This window comes from Chinchilla lanigera, unplaced genomic scaffold (assembly GCF_000276665.1).
Source record: "Chinchilla lanigera isolate Chin_1 unplaced genomic scaffold, ChiLan1.0 scaffold00047, whole genome shotgun sequence".
In the NCBI taxonomy this organism is placed as follows: Eukaryota; Metazoa; Chordata; class Mammalia; order Rodentia; family Chinchillidae; genus Chinchilla; species Chinchilla lanigera.
Window position 1 is genome coordinate 8660310 of NW_004955448.1, and position 14972 is coordinate 8675281.

At 41.0% G+C, this 14972-nt stretch overlaps 1 long non-coding RNA gene across 1 annotated transcript in view; it reads right to left on the reverse strand.

Annotated features, from left to right (window-relative positions):
* Nucleotides 1–2664: 2664 nt before the first annotated feature.
* LOC102024177 overlaps nt 2665–14972 on the reverse strand; it is a 28469-nt gene continuing 16161 nt past the window's right edge. The window contains exons 2-4 of the long non-coding RNA XR_262465.1: nt 10158–10435; nt 9832–9889; nt 2665–2744 (exon numbers count right to left, since the gene is read on the reverse strand). This is a non-coding gene — a long non-coding RNA (uncharacterized LOC102024177). The remainder of the gene's footprint in view (nt 2745–9831; nt 9890–10157; nt 10436–14972) is intronic.

Sequence of the window (14972 nt, forward strand, 5' to 3'; positions counted from 1 at the left end):
GAGTGGGGCATCCATGCTGAGGGTTTAGCTTCCTCTATGAGATGGAGATAATCCACCCCTTCAGGGAGAATGAGAGAACCAGGCTCACAAAGCTCTTTGTGAAATGGTTATAGAAATGATAGTTGTGAACCTGACCTAACTTTGCTAAGGTAATCTGTATTAGACAAGAGAAATAAGCAGCCGATTGGTGATCAATGTCCCTGGTGATCACACAGCAAGGCCTTTCAGTGAGTGCTTACAAGATATGGTTATGGGCACTATGAAGGTGCAGAGGATGGTAGCCCTGCTCTCACATTTCTCTCCTGAGGTACATAGTCCTCTATAAGTCAAGGGAGACTAGAACAGCTGAGCATCACAAGCACAGGGAGGGGTCTCAGACCCTGAGCAAAGACTCTGAGGATTTAAGAAGACATCATGGAGAAGGCAGCATTGAAGAGGGAGAGGAGCTTCAAGAGACACAGTTGCCAGAGAGAAGCCCAACAGCAAAGGCACAAAAGAAGATAACTCACGAGACACAAATTCCCACTTCAGGAACAAAAGCGAAGACAGAGGCGGTCAGGTGGGAGAGATGGCTTTCAATTTAACTGAAAATCTAGTCAGGAGCTAGAGAGATACAACCAAGTACAGCTTATCTTTCAGTAGATGTGCAATTGGTGAAGTCCCTGATAAAAAGAATGTTAGAAAAGTCAGCTCTTCAGCATGCATAACGTCAGCCAACCAATAAAGCCCACCACTCGTCCTATTTATGTTTTCAGGAAATCCCTGTGACACCAAGAATCACCCTCATCCAGAACTCTGGCAGAAACCCAGCTGGGTGCAGAGGGTGACTTGACTCTGTTTAACAAAAAGACTTGGGGGAAGGGGCTGCTGTATCTCAGATGCTTGGCCCTTTTTATTCTCCTTGCTCAGCGAGGAAGCAGTCGTGTCTCATGCCGACCTCTAGGCCAATATCTCTTTCCTAAGTTCCAAGCCCCAACGTCTGGGTCTGTCCCAGTCTCTCTGAACTTCAGAAGTAGCCTAGCTCAGTCAGCAATTCAGCCTTCACCGGGCTGGAAAGAGATTCACAGAGACAGGAAGCTGGTCTCCCAGCCTGGACACTGAGCAGAGAAGAGGGGAGTGAGGTATTACCACCTCATGACCGCCTCCTCCCTCATATACCTGGCTAGATCCAAGCACTTTATGTGAGATGGTGAGAAAGGGAGCTCATTTCAGGGCTCTCAGAAGAACCCCAGCAGCCAGGTTTTCCTGGGACTTTCTAAAAATTAGCAGCAATTGCCCCAGAGACTCCTGCTTAACTGCTACAAGCCCTTTTCATCTCGGCACTCTCAAAATTGCAGACACCCAAGTGGTTTACTGGGAACTATTTCTTCTATTTTGCTTCCTATGGTCTAAGCAAGCCGTAAACTTTAACACTCCTGCTGAGGCTCTGAAGAAAGCTCTGAAACCCCAGCAGAGGAGAAGCACATACCTGGAAATCGTTGCATGCGTTCTGGGGAATTTGTGTTTTCCTCTCATCCTCAACCCCATTCGTGGACTGAAAGAATTAGAGTAGACTGACTCCAGAACAAGACTTCTGGGGCTATAACCTCTTTCCAGAAATCTCTGATTTCCTAATTTCAGACATGGTTAGCATTGAAAAACTCTCAGGACTATGGCTCAAGGAAGAGGCAGTGCTAAGCCTGGAGACACTGAGATTGTCCTATTTCATGTAATATGTGAAAAGTAACTTATACTGCTATTTAGACCAAAAAAATCACAAACAAAAAATGGTGTGTCACTGATGCTCAAAAAAATAACAACTTTCCTTTTCTTGACAGTAGATAGATAGATAGATGACAGATAGAGAGCCAGACGGACAGATAGATGATAGATAGATGATAGATAGATAGATAGATAGATAGATAGATAGATAGATAGATAGATAGAGACAGGGACTGCAAAATTGTATTTCACAGAAAAAAACTCAAATGAATATTTTAATACTAAATTTATTGAGACATGATGAGATTAATACAAGTTACCTTTGGCCTTTACAGTTATAAGAGATGCTCAAATTGGTGGCCATTAGCTTCCAGACATTAATTAGTATGGTGAACTGCCAAAGTGTGTGTACATTTATTTGGTCAAATGAATATACATATATATATATATATAATTTCAAAATGATAAATTTGGAGTGGTTAATGGGCTGCTAAAGGACAAAGCTTTAAAGAAAAACAAGCACATGTGGATATAAACTGTATAAAACCCAGATCCAGACCATGTCATGATTATATCTGCCTCTGACTAATCATCGCACTTTCTACTGAACACTTAATTCTCCATAACATGTCAGGACAAGACTTTGCTTTCAACATGAAGGTGCTGCTGTCACTGCTTATTTTTTCTTGCTCTGTGATTACAAGTGCTGATTACAGCTTAGATAGTTGTAAAAAATAAACCTGCTATCATAGCTTGCATGTAATTAGTTCTAAATGTGTGGCCTATTTACAATAGCAAGCTGTACATTAGGTACCACAAACACTTAAAATGCCAGATATTGCCACACTTTTATGACAGTCATTAACTGAGCCACAGCAGCAAATATTTAATGTGACAGTTACATTAGCATACCTCTCTGCTGATAAAGAGGTCTGCCTTGCCATTTGCATTACACGATGCGTTGTTGAGCTATACACTCTGACAAGGATGTGCCGCTTGGTCCAGAAAGCCTCTAGGAAACATGGAGTTCCTGAATCTTCCACCTTGTTGGCAAGCGAAGAAGAAACATTTCATTCAGATACCGATTAAACATTACCTGCTTTTGGAAACTCGTCTATCACCTAGGAGCATTTGGTACAAGTTTCTGGGACCCTGACTAATCTAAATGATAGAACATCTCCTACACAGCATTGTAGTTCGAGGGATAGAAATACTTTTATTTCATGCTTTGGTTCAAAAGGGGGATCCAGGTCCAATGGGATGGTTTGGCCTGAGTCAACACAGCTACGTTTAAGATTTAAAATATATTCCCTGCCAGACGTGGTGGTGCATGCCTGTAATCTCAGCACTCGGGAGGCTGAGGCAGGCGGATGATCACGAGTTCGAGACCAGCTTGGGCTACAAAGTGAGCTCAAGACCAGCCTGAACTGCATAGAGAAACCCTGCCTCAAAATATATATATATATACATTCCTCAACCTGCTGTGTGTACCAAATATCAGCCACATTTCTCTTTAGACTCCCTGCTTTTCATTCCAGAAATGGAAACTCGGTGTCTATATGTTTAAGTGTATAATTTTATTAAGAATATCCCTACAGTTGGTTGCCAAACATTTAGGTTTTTTCCCTCTGGTTTCCAAGGAAATTCTTTGTTTCCAGCATTATAATATTAAAAACCTATAATTATCAAGACTATTGCATTTAAGTATAATTTGTATAACTCTCGAAAAGTCATACTAATCTGGGTACCATTTCTTAATGATTTTCAATCTATGGTGAAGATTTTCGGGTAGTGACTGCTGCGTCAGACATCGAGGTGACAGACCTGAGATGTAGAAACTGACTGTACTCAAAGGTGCTGATAACAGTTTGTGTAAAATGAATTGTGTCTTTTTCCAGATTACATGTACCACATGCTTTGCATCACAGCAACAGTTCTTTTATATCAATATACAGTAAAAATTCCAAATTCAGAGGCCTATGTGGGTTAAGCAAGAACATTAATGAGTGAAGTAGGCCAGATATAATATGGAGTGGTAAGGATGGTGGAAAAATGAAAAGCAAATGATCAGTCTAAGATGGACAGTTCTTGGGGGTTGGGGATTTAGCTGAGCGGCACAGTGCCTGCCTGGCAAGCACAAGGTCATGAGTTCGAATCCCGGTACTGGAGGAAAAAAAAGAATAAAATGGACAGTTCTGTACAATTAAAGCAGATGGCCTCCTCTAGGAGACAGAAACCAGACCTATGGATCCTCCAATTGTTTCAAAAGCAGAAATAAGACTAGGTAAAATAGCTCAAATTGTAAATATTAGCAAACAATTCATTTCTTTTTATTCTCTGGGCTGGGCAAACATAATGTGCCTGTGATTAAGTTAGGTCTACGGGCCAAAAGTTTATAAGTGTGGCTCATGGTTTGCAAGAAACAGACAACTTCCTGCTCTTCACCGAGGCTGAGTCAAGGCCTTCAAATCCAGCCAGCTTGGCCACCATCTTCTTCGACTTTTGTTGCTACTTTAGTCATTACTAACACTTTCTAGTTCTGGTCTTAGAGATTGTTTGGAGTCTGGGATTATTTTCAAGAAATTCAGATTTATGGATCAGAAAACTTGGACCATATTTTATAGAACATACAATAATAACAATAGATAATATTGATTAAAGATTATCTTAAATGTTTTCCATGTAACTGACCAAAAAATAAAAACATTAGCAATAATCATAGTCATAACCCTTACATGATCCCAAGCGCTGATCAGCATGCTTTGCATATATTAGCTCATTTAATCCTCAGAACAGTCCTTCCTACTTTCTAATCAGGAAACTGAGGCAATAAGAAGTTAAGAGTCTGTCTTGGTTACTTTTCTCTCATTGCTGGGACAAAATACTTGACACCCCAAATTAAGGAAGGAAAGGTTTATTTCGCTTACAGTTTGTGGAGGTTTCAGTCCATACTTGGCAGGTTACAAGGCAGAGTGGCACATGGCAGAGGGCTACAGCTCATGGCAGCAGAACACAGCAAAAGCAACAAGCACAAAAGGGAGGGATGGCTGCAAGCAGCCTCTTCCTCTCCCTTATACATGCAAACTATCCACCCCAGGGCAGGTGTAGCTCTCATACCTATAATCAATCAAACTCTAAAAGCCTGCCCCATGGCCGCATGAGGCTTTTGGGGGACACCCAGACACAAACCATAACAGAGTCTGACCAAGGTCATGCAATTCAAATCTAGTCAGCCTGGTTCCAAGGACCACAATCTCACCACTGTGCCATCCTGCCACTTATCAAGGGGGGTGTGACCAAAAACTAACAACAGTTTCACTTCTGAGACTCACGAGCTTGCATTCCAGTATAAATTACCTTAAATTACCTTATATTCCAGTATTAATTACCTTGTAAATCCACAAAAACCTAAATGAGCATTATGAAAATCAGGAAACAATTCATTATCCACTGCTCTCATGCACAGAGGAATTGACATTTATTGAGGACTCTCTATGTACAATTTATTCACCTATATCAATAGCCCATTTAATTTTAGCCAAATCATGGTACAATATACCCTTTTCCCTTTCAGCACCTGTGTAACATAGAAAAACGTATGGAGATGAATCTGATCAAGGGTGCCCAGCAAGAAACCACAGAGAAGATTCCAGAGTTGGCTTTGACTGGCAGTACATTACACTGTGAAGAATGAGTAATCTTTTTTGATCATGACAGTATTGGGCTTTGAACCTATGAATTCTCCTCAGGGAAGGATTGGGGTGGAAGTTGGGAAGACTCTCAGAATCACTAGAGGCGTGTCCAAGACATACTTGGCTCCAGTGTCCCTGGAAAGTGGATCAATGCAAAAGGAAGAACAATACAGTTCCCCTCTTCCCAGAGAAAAGATAAAATGCAAACCCAGTACACCTGTGATAATGAGAAACGCTGCATGCTTTTTGCCCTGGTCACTTTTGAAAGTTCAAATATGAGCTTGTTTCCACTTTGCCTACTCTTTGCTCAGTCCAGCAGTTTAGACTCCTGGGACTTTTCATCTCCTGTTCTCCTCTTCCATAATGGCGTCCTCCTTCTCCTGAACCAGCTCCATCCATCCACACTTACATGCTCATCCGCCCATAGTGTTTACACATTTCAAATATTTGTAGCCCATTAAAAAGATATCGAGCACATGGAGAAATAGATGTCCACATTTGGAAAGCATAAATCTGAGACACTGGGGATTACGGGCTCTCTTTATACATTTTTTTAAAGATGAGAAAGGTTTCCTTTGATATTAAACAGAACTCCAAACCTAGCAAGCTGTGCATTCTTTTTAGGGTATTCCTCCCAAAGAGGTTTACCAGCACTCAAGGAACTCTTAGATTGAATATTGCATCTTATCATCTCCCCCACTTTGTCTTGGTTCTGCTCATTGCTTTTCTCCATTGCTAGCAATTGCCAGAGATATCTTCTTCCAGGCCCATGGAGAATACGTCTTCTCTGTCTCTCCCAAGTTTTCTGATCTTTTCTCATCACAAGAATATGGGCAAACATACTTCAAAGTATAAGAATAGCATAACAGAGGACAGAATGCCCGAGTTCCTTACATAAAATGAAGTCTTGACACCCTCTGACCCTCACCTAGTTTCAGGCTTTCTCTTAGGAAACCTACAAGCTGGTCAGAGAAAACTAAGTATCTATTTCCTTCAGAGCTCCAGCAACTCACTCTTCTATCCCACAGAAAGACCCATCCATCTACCATGTCACCCCAATTCCTTCTCCTGTTATATTTTTGGGCAGGGAAGGGGCTGACTCATTCCTACAAAGGTAGGCATTATTTGGTGTGCCGAATGTCCTGAACTAGTTGTATTAACAGAAGCCAATAACCTCTACTTGAAGGAATGATCTAGCTGTGATCATGAGAGGAGCTATTACTGAACTGAATGAAGGAGATTTGTAGGATGTATGTGCTTCTCGAGAGCTCATAAAATTAGGCTCTGTCAAAATAAGATGGTCTTTCCTTATGTCCCTAAAAACTACTCCACTAAAAGGGGAAGTAGAAGCACGTCATTCTCTTCCCTCTTCCAAACGTACTCCCTAATAAGCTCATCACTACTCCTACTTCTAAGTTATTGAATATTTGGTGAATGGAAGACATATATAACAGAAAACTCATGCCAAAAAGAGGGCAAGGTTTAACCCATTAGGCTCACTGCCTTCTGTTCTGCACAGGGATATTTTGAAATTCTACCCCATGCACTTTCATACAATTTCATCTCCTCTCCACTAAGAAACAGAACAGCCAACAAGTCAAGGTGCCTGTATATCCTTCTATCAGCACACAAATACCCCACTCCCATCACTACTGCCATCACCACCATCACCACCACAACCGCCATCACCACCACAACCGCCATCACCATCACAACCACTATCACCACCACAACCGCCATCACCACCACAACCGCCATCACCACCACAACCACTATCACCACCACAACTGCCATCACCACCACAACCGCCATCACCATCACAATCATCATCACAGACATTGTTCCGCAACACCTGAAACAGGGTGATGCTCTCCCTACCAATGCATCCTCTCCATCCTTCCCATTCCTCAGGCCAACATCTGTCCCTTCTTCCACTTACTCAGATACTTAGTGTCAACAAGTCTCTCCTCTTTACAATAAAATTTTTAGCTTATTTATCTCTAAGTCCTTTTTGTCAAGTTCACAACATTTGTTGTACAAATGCTTTGAAAAATAAGTGAGCAAATCCACATCCTCTGCCTCAGGGTGGATCTTGATCTTCTGGTCCTTTTGTCCTGGCCACAACTCCTAATTCATCTTTCTACCTTTAGGCATGCGACTCAGTATCTAAACTTCACCCTGCCAGGGCAGATATCTAACAAAGACAATAAATCTGATATTCCCAGCTCTGAGGAAAATCTTTTAATGCTGCTTTTATGAGTTTACTATTGCTACTTTAAACTCAGTGGCATAGACAGAGTAGATTTGTTATGTTATCTTACAGTTGTGTGGGAATCCAATGTAGTTCAGACACATGTTGGCTCTTATTTGAATGAGTTAATATACTTATTTCTCTTCCATTAGATGATGATGATGATGTTTGCCCTTCCACATAGAGTTATTGTGCGGATTAATTGAGGCATGTACAGGTGAAACATTTGAAACTGTAACTTCAGCCAGTAAGTGCTCAACAACTATAGCTATTTTTGTTATTAAGGACTATTATGATTAGGAATTCCTTTGTCTACAAGTAATGACAACTAAACCACAAGATTATTTTTCTAATATAAAGTGAAGTCTCGAGGTAGGTGGTTTTTTACTGGCCTGGCAGCTCAGTAATATCAAGAAACAAGTCTATGATTTTCTTGGCTTTTCTTCCATGATTCCAAGTAACGATTGCATCTCCCCTGAGCCATGACTTTCTTGTGTAGTACAGAACCATGAGGCACCATGCTAAACACAATGCCCCCTTGCGTCAGGAAAATGAATGTTTTCCCAAAGCTCTCCCGGCAGACCTTTGCTAGGACTCATCGACCAGAACTCCTTATATGGCCACCTCTTACAGCAAGAGTCTAGAGACATGAACATTTCACTTCCACAGCGCTTAAAGTGGAAGTGGCAAAAGAGAAGGAGCTGGAAATGTCCATTGAGTTTGCCCCTGTTTGCCACACTGCACTTCATGAGCTGTTCATCTTCATCTCCTTCCCATATCACGCGCTCAGCTGCCATGCATTTACTCCATTCTGTGTGCTGGTTTTTAAGATGGTCCTGGGCACTAAGAGGCCTAGTATCTAAATGAATAGACAGGTAAAAAGGAGTTAAAATATAATGTCATGAATATTAGGACAGTGGAGGATACTGAATACTATGCTGATCATCTGAGTAATATTAAGAGAGTAAGTCTTCTCAGATAAAATGACATCTAAAACCAAAGCAGGAAGTCTATGATAGATTCCATCTACCAAGTGGGCAGTGGTGGGTAAGGGGAGTAAACTGGGGAAGGAAGATGCCAAACCGGTAAACAGAGATGTGTAGTTCTAAGTTGTCTCTTATTTAAAATGTTTTTTCCTTCCCTGAACAGCAGCAGACTCTCAAACATCCTGAAAGCTCCAACTCAGCTGCCTCCTACTCTATGAAGCCTGTTGACTCCTCAGAGCAGAGGTCCTGACCTGGGGCCTTCTGTCCTGCAGTACAGACGATGCTCACCTGTGAGTCTCTTACAGGCAAGAAGTATGTTTTGTTTTGTTCACAGCCATACCCTTACCACTTCATGGAATATTCAACTCACAGAGGCTTTTAATAAGTGTTTATTGGATAAATGAATGAAACACCAAAAACTTAAAGGCCAATGGACTTCAATATATACAGTGTATGTGCACATAAATGTAACAAATATGGTCGTTCCATGGTCCCGTCAGACCTGTGGTATAAAAACCAAATTAGTCCATCCCTCAGCCAGTTTGCACATTTTTCATGCCTCTGTAAGTGAAGGCTCTGTGGTCAGATGGGCAGATCCAAATTGTGCACTTACTTCTGTCTTAGCCCATTTCCTGCTGCTATAACTGAGTAACACATACTGGGAATTTATGAAGAACAAAGGTTTATTTGACTCATGGCTTTGGAGGCTGGAAAGCCCACGAGCACAGGCACCAGCATCCGCTCCTGCGTGCAAACAGGGGCTTCCACTGCATCACAGTGTGGCTGAGGGCATTATTAGTGAGGCAAAGCAGGCCCGCCAGCGCATTCTTTCTTCCTCTTCTTATACAGCCACTGAAGTCACCGTGCAGCCAACACTCATGACCTCATCTAATCCTAATTACCAAGGAAAAGCTCCACCCAAATTCCATTTACATGTGAATCTGGGGATTAAGTTTCCAACACTCAAACCTTAGCACATTTAGCATGGGTTTTGGCGAGTTAGATTATCCCACCGGCTTTGATTTCATCAGTTAATACCAGTTTCATAGGGTTATTTCAAGTGCATAAAGTGATCTAGGCAAATGACCTACCATTCAATAAGTGTAAAAGGTTATAATTGAGGCAAAGCAGAAAAGGATCGATGTTCTTAAAACATACCAAGTAAATAAGCCCTCGGTCTCCCCATAAGGATGATATATACCTGGAAACAGAGAAGCATCTTCTTCCCTCTTCATCCCAGGAAGTTCACATCCTGTGGCCTAGGGCAATAAAGTAGGTTAGTAGCATAACGGCCACCTACCCCCTCAAGTGAGGTCTGCTAATGAGAAGGTATGAAGTGCATATCTTAAGAAGTCAAGTCCCCTCTCCAAAACTATCGAGCTTTAATTGCTAAGAATTTAGGATAAAAAACAAAATTCTATCAAAGACTCCAGATCTCATTTGCAAAGCACTGGAAGTAACAGGGTTGTAAAAGTTATACGGATACATTTTTATGCTACTATTAACTTTCTGGAATTAGTTTCCTACCATGTAGAAGTGCAAACATGAACGAATTCTTCCCTTCCTGTCGATTGCTTCGGCTGAACCAGAGCTGGCCAGCCCGCTTCGCTGGCTCCATAAGTCCCATTTTGTGGTTTCTGCCTGTCAGAAGGTCACTCACTGATGACTCAGACACGCTGGCCTGAAGGTATTTATGTGATCTCCCCAGTCGGCTGAAAACTTGCCCTTAGAACAAGGCAAATATATCCCTGCTCTTGATGGCTTCAAGCTCTGCAATGGGGGGGCTGACCTGACAGCTGCTTGTCCTGAGGGAGAAATAAAGGAAACTGGTGAAACACATGCTATTTCCATGAATTCCCACTCATCTGCTGTTAGAAAATTCAGCTGAGACCCTGACAATAAAGGTTAGACTTGTAGTGTCACAACAGAAAGGAAAGGAGCTTCAACTTGCCTTCAGCATACCAAACAGGCTGCACTTCACAAGATCTGTAAGTCGCTGAACCATCTAAGATGCGCCACAGAAAACTATCAATGGGCATTTGTCTGAATTCATATTTATGGCATCTGTTTGACATGCGGTTTTCATTTAGATTGCAATCCAGATACCGCTTTGCATAAAGTTCTGGCTTTTTGAGCTGTCCGTATCAATTGTCTTTTACCAAATATCAAAATTTCAGATGTTTACAGATGCACCAGAAGAATATTTTCAAATCATTCAAAAGAATGGCATCCAAGGGAAAAAAATCTGAACCGAATGTTAATGAAAATTCTTGAGTTTCATGTAGAAAAATGCTCTAAAATGGAAAAAAATCATTGTGCCCAAATTTACTGCAAAAGAATAACTTATCTGCTTTGGGTCTGAATTATACCTTTGGCCTTCTCTCTCCATTCCTGATTTAGGCAAAAGGCCCATATCAAATGCATTAAATCAGAGTTTAATCATTTTTATAACTAGGTATAGTTTTTTAAAAAGCCATAAAAACTTCCCAGTGCAATGACACAAGCATTTCTGTGAGTCAACTGTTATTTCAGGGATTTATGATAATTCCTCATCTCGAGGAAAAATGAAGCTAATTGAAACAAACTCTGTACTTTATATTAATGCCATTTGAATACAGTGTGCACTGCCAGTTACAAAGTGACGTGGAAAATGAGGCCATTCTCAACAACACCACAGTTTCTCAGTTTTATGTACTTTTTAATTTCCTCTATGGAAAATCTGGTCTTCATAAAAGAACTGCTAGAGAAAAATGTGGAAAAAGTTGATTCATTCCATATTTACATTCTTTCTGGTACCTGGAAATGAACCAAATGCAAAAGCATGCCAAAAAAGAAGTTAGTTAAGTCATTTTAAAAACTCATCTTCCCCCAGGCAAAAGGACAAACTGCCTTGGGAAAGGCCTGCCTTGATAATATAAAACACCCTTCTGCCTAATGAAGCCTGTCTCCCTAACCTTTACCCAGGCTTCAAGTAGGTCAACCTTAAGAAATGGCTGATTTTCTTTAACACACAATATACTCCCATGAACCACCCACTAACCTGGGAGAGTTAGTGCTATCTGAATCCAAAAAATTCTTCCTCTGATATTTTAACAGATCAAGGGCATTTGACAAAAATGCGTCTAACAGCGAAGAAACACCAAATTCACTACATAGTTGCCTTAAGCCCTCCTGGCCTGGTCTGCTAATGCTATTTGCCATTTCACTTTGAAGCACAGGGCAAAATAAAAGCAAGGTGTCTCGCTCACGAGTAGAGGGCAACCTGCCTCATACTTCACAGAGCTTCCAGATGCATTTCCCATCCGGCTTGTCATTAACAGCTTCATTTCATTTCATCTGCGATGAAAACAATTTAGAAGCATGGAAATGACATTACAGTTAGGGTGCCCTGAAATATTATAGCAGTGAGAAAACTATTACACAATTGCATCTTTCTCTTTGAAAATCCTTGATTTTTCCCTGGTCACAGACCAATAGAAGTCATGGCTTTTGACTTATACATGTGACAAAACTTTTCCCAGAACAGAACAGCCTTTCATAACACTCACATAAAGGAAACATGACCACTAACCTAAGGAACGGGGGCACATATGGGTCCCAAAATGGTGGCCAATGGATGAAAATTTGATTGCCTTTTAGGAGTGTTATTCTAGAAGCCTTGCCCCTGGCCACAATGACAGGACCTCAGAGATTAGTCTGGTGTGTTGGCTCAGAGTGAACGTCAGGGATGGTCGCTTTATTTACTATTGCTTACTGACAAACTCTTGCTTCTTGTCCCAGCTGAGCCAGATTCCTCTTTTGTATTTTTCTTCATTCAGTTCTCTCTTCCGCATTCACCCTTTTGGTGGTATAAGCAGGAAGACCACTGGCAAGAACTCCAAAGCCCAGGATTCTGAATGTAACCTGTGCCATTTGGTAAATCTCACCTGACCATAGGTAATCTGATAGACTACATCAGTGGTAGTGAGCCTTTTAGAGCTTTCAATGATACAAACAGCCTGCTACAAGATGGCCCCTGATGGGGTCTCGAATTTCAAAGAATCCACGACTCCATTAATTCACATCTGCATCTTACATGTCCCAGATACAGAGCAGTACAGACTTACCCTTCACTATCCAGTTTAGAGCTATAAATCTTAGCCCAGATCTCTCATCCAAGCTCCAGACTGGTACATATGTGTAGCCCCACCCACTAGACATTTCCCATCACTTGGGTATCCCACAGCCACCTCCAATTCAACACACCACAGCTGAACTTGCCATCTGCCCACCAATGCCTTCTTCTCCGGTTTCATCCAGGAAAAGGGAGCCCCGTTTCCCAACCAAGAAACCCAGGGATCATCCTTGACTCTTCTTCTTTTCCTTCAACTTCTACACTTAGCCACTGAGTACTGCTGATTCCTCTTCGTGTAATCTTCCCTCTCTACCCCTTTCTCTGCAGTCCTCCTTATTCCCAATTATTCACCAGACTGCACCCAGAATAACCCTTCTAATCACATTACTTCCTTTGCTAAAACTCTTACAGTAACTCCCACTTCTTACAGGGTAGACTCTAAAACCCTAAGCTCAGCGAATACAACCACTTGGACCTTCCCTGTCTTCAGAAGTGCTTCTCTTAGAGAAGCCAGGGCTGAACTTCTGCAAGTTTCCAGGATTTCCCCAGCTCCTGTGATCTTCAAAACGATGGAGAGTCCATATACGAATATAAATATTTAGAAGGAAACATTAAAACTCACTATGAAAGCATCACTTTTTTAAAGATAGGAAAAATAATATTATTTATAGTATAGTAATCTTTCACATGAAAACTTACAAATAATGTTAATTTCTTTAAACCCACACCCCAAAAGTCTCTGTAATTTTTAACATATTATAAAACTCTTACAACAGAAGGAGGAATTTTCCAAAAATTAACAAAGTCATGACTTTGCAAATTCTTTTTAAAAAGGGGCAAAAAATGAACAATTAAAGAACCCACCATCTCAACAACTCTGTCATATATAACTTTTCTATCCCCCTTCTCACTTTTGTACATTTAAAAATGCATTTTACACAGTTTAAGTCCTACAATACATACAATTTTGTAACCTTTTTTTCATGTTTCCATGTTTCTACTTAGCAATAGCAATTATAATCATTAGGGCTGAACAATATTCCACCACAGGAGTGGTGGAATATTGAGTGACAATGATTTTATCTTTAGCATTTTCTCTTATACTTGCAACAGTCTACTGGGCTACTACACCTGAACTCACAGGAGTCTCAAATTCAATATATGCTAAGTCTATTATTGTTTTATTAAACCTTCTTTAAACCTGATGATCCTTCTACACTCATGGTTACAAGACATACGGCACCTTCATCTTCCAAGTACCATGAACTGCTCTCTCTTTCCCATTCCTTTACTTTTAAATCAAGCCAACAATTTTCATCATTTAACTTTTAAATCTCTTGAATCTTTTTTTCCCTCCTTTTTGCTATTACTGCTCAATTTTCATTTGAGTACTGACACAATTTCCTTACTATTCTCCCCACCTCATTTTCTATCAGACCACCAACGTCATCTTTCTAAAATGGATATTGATTTTTTTTGACCTGCTACTTATATTCCTCCAGGTGCTCACCATCACTATGGACAGTCTCCAGGTACCTTCACTGAACAAGCCAGGATCTCAGCAGTCAGGCTTTTTCCTACCATTCCTGTTTTACTTTCTGGATACTGAAACTCCATCCCAGTCATACAAGAGGAACAAGACTTGGGCTAGGAGCCTGGGACAGTCCAAAACTGGTGTCACTTGCCTGCGTGAGACCCCACAGAAGAAAACCCAATAAGGCAGTGCCAATTTTGGGAAGAGGCTAGATTAAAATCCTGGCACACCTCCACGTTAGCTGTTGTCTCCAAGACAGCAAAAGTAAGGAGCTTGTCTGATGGCAAAGGAACCAAACTCAGGGAGCTTACAGAGAAATGGAAAGAGTTTGGGACATAATAAAGCAATTATCAAAGAAAACCAAACCAATTATATGAGCTAAAAAGTGAGTGACAATTGCATTTTTATTTAGGAAATGAAAGCTGGAGGGTGAGATCTTCCAAGGTTGAGTTTGAGACTAGAACTAAGGGCTATATTGGATTCAAAGGCATCACTGAGAGTGTCCCAAGTGCCATCGTTTCTCTCATCTCCATATAAATAGTTTTGTGTTGCTTCTGCTTAGTGCCCATGGACCCCTTATCTGCCTGATGAAGTCACTCTTTAAGTATCGCCTCCTCTATGAAGTCCTCCTGAATCCTAAGACAATGTTAAGTCTGTGTGATATTAGGAAGTACTGAATTTTGTAAGAAGCATC